We start from the raw sequence: 5,745 nt of genomic DNA, 5'->3' as shown, positions 1-5,745 counted from the left end.
TTGCACAACTGAGTCCCTGTGAACTTTTTGTAGCGGTAATGGTGCTTACATTGCAAGGAGCAAGAGGTAGTCTAAGGAACATCATTTTCCCAGAGACAGGGCGAGAAACAGATGTACAGAAATATTATAACAACTGTCTATTTTGCACAGAGAATAATTAAGCAAACTTAGAAACACATAAAACCATTTTGCAACAGTTAGAGTATTGATGAAAAAAGATTTATCTTTGAGCACTTGCAGAGCAGAGCTCATTCAGGAGGAGCACTGGGCTAAGTGTAAAATGGCTATTCAGAGCTCAAAAGACCAGAAGTGTGGAAGCTGGCATACGTAGTAAAGGGCATGACTGAGAAACCTGAACACTGGTGGAGAGGGCCCCATCTCAGCCCAGAACAGGGGGTTGCAAAAGCAGAACCACTTCCCTCAATCCATGCCTCTTCTGAGGCCAAGAGCAAAGGAGAGGTGTAGGACCAGTCCCACCAACAGCTTGACTGCATAGTGGGATTTTTCTTCACTGTTTGGGTTGATGCAGCTTGCTGCAGAGTAGCATTGGCTGGCAACACTCACCGATAGAAAACAGAAGCACTTAATTCGATTCTTACCCTGCTCCCTGGCAAGATCAACCATATCTAAACCACCCCTGACTGATGTTTCTCTATTATTTAATTCTTAAGGACTGTCTGCTTTTCCCAGGCTATCTACTCCACTGGTCTACTTGGAAGAAAGCGGTGCTACAAAATAAACAAGCAAACAAACCACATCCAGCAAGACACCATTAATGTCAGCATTAATGAAGTGGTGGGACAGAATGGGCCAGCATGGGGACAATGGGGAGCTCGCCCCACTCACCACAGCAGAGATTAATGCCACGTTAAGATGGCTGCATGGCATGGCTTGCTATCTTGTCTTCCCTAGAAAGCAGCTCTCCTAGATCGGTTTGGCTGACTTTGCCCTGGGGGTCACATTTGCCAGACCTCTGATCTTCTTGTTGGTCATCTCTGGACTCTGCAGCTGGTTCACATACTAAATTTTCACCTTAAAATTTCACTTTTTTAATTCAAGGCAAACTGTGTATGTGTATAGCCCTTATACTGCCAACAACTCAGAGTAACCTGCACTGTGGTCACATACTGGTGAGGGGAATTGTGACCTTAGCAGTTAATGCATGGCACTGGGGAAGGAGAACCTATGTTTTGTCCTCCCCTGTCCTGTACCCCACACTTACTGTATGATGGTTTTCAAGCCATTTTAGCCTTTACATGTATCAGTTTCCCTGTCTGTAAAACTGGAATAGCAACTCCTCTTTCTTTGTATTTAATGACTGTAAAATTCTTGGAGGGCCTGAAATATGAACAGAAATAAAAATCAAGGCCAAAATTAAAATACACAACTGATGTATTGAAGTGCTAACTTTCCTAATCCGTAACAGTCGTAAACGCTTAAATCTTTCGATTTCTGTCACACTGAAGGTGTCTGGGTATTTTTTGAGAGTTCCCTGTTGATTTCAGTACAGGGTCCTGGCAAACAGTTCCCTCCACTCCCAGCTGCCTGCAATGATATAATCACTGAGAATTTAGAAACCCAAAGCAATTTTCTGCCCTGATGCTGAGCCATGCTGCTGTCAGCATGCCGACTTACTTACTTTGGGCAGCTGGAAGATGTTGTTTCTTAATGCCAATTTTTGGAAGGCAGAGCTGATGATGCATGTTTACCTACCTGGGCGAGTTTCTGTGACATGAGAATGGTTTCTGGCACCACGGGAGCCACTGCAGCAATTTCGGATGCTAGCGGACTTTTGCACTTGCTGAAGCTGCTGTCAGAGATCGGGAGCAGAGCTAGCTTTCTACCTGGATGAACAACTCCTTGTAACTTTCACAAGGTAACGAGTAAGGCAGAGTGAGATCTAAAACGCTATCTTGCAAGTCATCCAGAATTAGGACTGTTCCCTTTCTGCAGTTTTCTCAGCCTGCAGAGACCTTACAGTGTTGTAAAGAGCAGTGGCAAGCAACATGCATTCAGAGCGGGAACAGTGTGATTGAAAAACATTGCTGTAATGCAGGTATTGTTCCTCCAGCAGAATGGATGCAAAACCCAAGAGCTGAAGAAGCACTACTGGAATGTGTATCTTCTCTCAGTAAGTGAGGATTTTCATAGCTATGTGGTGCTAAGGAGCAAGTCCTCTTCTTAAAACCTAACTTAGTCCAGGAAAAATCTGTCTCAGCTATACTGATTCTGGAGGTTTTAGAAAACTGAGGTCTGTACATTTTGTTCTCTTTTTTTTCTGTACCAGAAAGGGAAAAGACAGTGAGACATTAGAGACCAGCTTAGCATTATTGCCGGTACAAATTACCAAAAATCTTTATGGTTTCTAGATGACACTAAACATGAAAATGACTTCCTACACTTCCTGCTATGTGATCCTGGGCTGATGAAGCATGAAACCTACATGCAAAATGAAAGTGGAAAAATCTTGACTTGTTGCTGTGTCTTCCTTTTATGGAGAACACTGGTATTTTGAATGGACAATGGGAGATAGCTGAACAGGTTTTAACCTTCGACTTTGCAAGAATGAATCATGTCGGACATAGAAGCTGCAATTGTTCAAAAATATGGTGCTTGGAATAACTGGTTTTTAACTCCACTGTATAGATGAGCCAACATGTCTTATTTAAAGAGGAAAAAAAGGATTAATCAGTTTGAAGACTTGACAGCGTATGAGCACCATTATACCATTCAGCATATTCCAGGCAAGAAATGTCACCCATCTGTTAGCATTATTATTGAAGAAAGACATGCTTGTTTGAAAGACCTACAGGCATTGGAGAATTTTCACAGCCCTTGGTAAATAGTCAATTGTCTTTGTTTTAAAATGTTCAAACCACGCTGCTGTTCTATTTTAGGTTTCGCTTGCTTCACATTCCAATCATTTCATCTGGCTAAGCCTGTATTTGCAAGTTAGGCCTTATGGAAGTCATAACTTAACTCTCTTCTGATAAACTTTGATAGATTTTGTCAGTCCCAAATTCAGGAATTCATTCCTCTTTAGGGAATTGCTAAAGCCTAACTTAAAATTTAATTTGAAATCAGTAGAAACTGAGCATGTTTCTGTGCAGTCATTTATTAATAATGTAATTTGAAATATTTCCTTGCTCAGGACATTTTCATACTGTGTGTTTTCTAGACCCCAAGATTGTTTTTCAGAGCTCTTGCTAGACCTACCTTAATATCCGTAGGAAGAGCTGTACTATCTGATTAACAGTGTTAGCTACTCTTTCCAGAGCCCACCTCTCCTTCCAACCACTGCATTACCAGCATGCTGCGAATTACTGGTCCATCACAGATGCTAATATACTGCTGGTATCTCCAAAATGCACCTGCTTACCGGCTGCCCACAGTGGGCCACTCCAAGAACTCTTTTTGATCCCACTTTTGCAGAGAACATCCTCAGCTCAGCCTTGTCAAGCCACCCATGCTCCTTTAGTGGTCCTCTGGTGAGGTGATGAGACTGCCCTGTGAAGTCCAGGCAATCCAGCTGCTCACATCCAACGGCTGTGCAGTTTGGCTTTCCTTCTAACAATGTGATCATTTCCCTGTGCTTCACATTACAGGTTATCCTGCACCATGTATTCCTCATCTGGCTAACTTCATGCACTGGGCGGGCACCCCAGCTGCAGTCCTTATCGTGCCAGGCACACAGCTCATACTGCACTTTTGCCTGCCGTAGTTGGACTTTTCTATCTGCTTGTTCTCATTGTGCAGTAGTTTTTCCAGGGCTGCTGTAAGTCAGACCACAGGTATCCTGCACTCAGCTCCCTGTTTCAGTCTCTCCTTCAAGAACCCTGTCACTCTCTAAGCTGTAGGCAGCAAAACCACACTTACAAATTATAGTTCCTTTTCCAAAACTGTGTGTGCCCACACCTAGGTATCAGTTTCATCACCATTAGATCGCATTTTGATAGCTAGGTTTCTTTTTTTCAAGCTCAAAAGAGCATTGCTTAGTCCTTTTATAGTAGTATTTGCCTTCTATCTTCATGGCTAGGCTTATTGTGTAAACTGGATGCAGTTTTTCCAGTAGCGGTCACAGCAGCCCTGCAAACACAGGTAAAGTTCCATTTTCATTGCCACAGTAGTCAAGAAATAGACATCCTTTTGTCCTCAATGTACTTCTACTTAGTTCTATTCACCTCCCACATAATTTTCAAAATAATTTATTTCAAGGCTACAAAGAGCCTTATGTTAGCATAGTGTGTAGTATTTGCTTTTGGCTGCATTGAGTCTGCTAAAGTGGCTAACTAAAGTTTAATGAAGTGTAATAAAGACTAGGGACATGTCAGCTCTCTTACTGCTTGGATCTTCCATGTAATTAATAGTTGCCTCTTGTCTGAAATCTTGTAGGTAGAATTACAATTTTACATGGAAGTATTTTGCTCCTTGCTGACTGTTTGGCTTGCTGAAGGTACCATGTCTGATCAGTTTCATTTGTTTCATATAATTAGAAGATTTTAAGGAAAAATACGAGTAACTTTGAGGATATTAGAAAAGCCATCGACAATTTACTGGTATTATACTGATGGAAATTGACACCATTTTTTCTGCCTCATCAATTCCAGAACTTGACTAGCTAACCCAAAAAATTCTTCTGCATATAAAAGAAAGTTCTTAGCTTTGTTTACTATTTTCTTTCCCCAGCTTTGTTTGCTGTGATTATTCCGAGAACACTTTGAAAGCATATCTTATAAATATGAAGGACTGTTTGAATAATCTAGTATCAGTTCTGAATTTAATGCAAATTCAGATCAAAAGGAAGCAACACTGAAAGTGCTGCACACTTCCATTACAAATATTTTGATCCAAAAATTAACTATTATTTCAAAGCATAAATTTATCGTGAAAATGCATCTGTGATTGCAAGCATCTCAGTACCTCGTGCCCTGATCATGAGTAATGTTAACTAGGAAGGCAATGCCTTTTCAAGTACAAGAGAGGAAATAAATGCCTTAATTGTAATTGAAAAGTAAAAAAAAAAAGGGGGTAAGATACAGAGAACGCAGATTACAATGACCAGAGAACTGAATGAAGTGAGATTCTATGGTTTAGTTACCAAGTTTTCAAATTTTTATCAGCAATGACTTGATTACCATACGTTAAATGTCCTTCTATGTAGTAACCGTCAGTGCAAGGCTTGTTTATCTAACAAAAAAAGAAGGAGCAGACACCAGCAGCTGGCAAAGAAGGCCAGGGGAAATACAAACCAAAAATAAGGGATACCTTCCTCTTTAAGGAAGATTGGTTGGCAGCTGCACCAAACTGTTTAGGGAGCTGGAGCATCCTCATCCTTCCATATGGAAGACAGACACTAAACACAAGTGATTGGTCTTAGAACAGCACCAACTAGGTAAAATTCAATGGACTACAGAGAAAAGTAAATAATTGTTTCCTACCTATGCATTAGAGGCCCCACATTGCAGAAGACAATCAGGAGATTATGCACAAAGAGGTTAGTTAAGAAATCTTTAGGATATATTGAGAAATATTTTGGATGACTTAAATGAGGCTGGTAGTAGCAGAAATTTTGACTTTTTCACATCTCCAACTATTTTCTTCTTTCATACTGAGCTATAACCCTCCTCACTAACCTCCCAATGCACAAAGGCACTGATATTAGTAATTAGGTATAACATTGCTACATGACCTGTACCTTTACTATAAAAGCAGTTGAGGGCATTGTTTACATCAGATCAGGAGACA

Source organism: Haliaeetus albicilla, chromosome 7 (genome assembly GCF_947461875.1).
Source record: "Haliaeetus albicilla chromosome 7, bHalAlb1.1, whole genome shotgun sequence".
Taxonomy (NCBI): Eukaryota; Metazoa; Chordata; class Aves; order Accipitriformes; family Accipitridae; genus Haliaeetus; species Haliaeetus albicilla.
Note: the sequence above shows the minus strand (reverse complement) of the source record.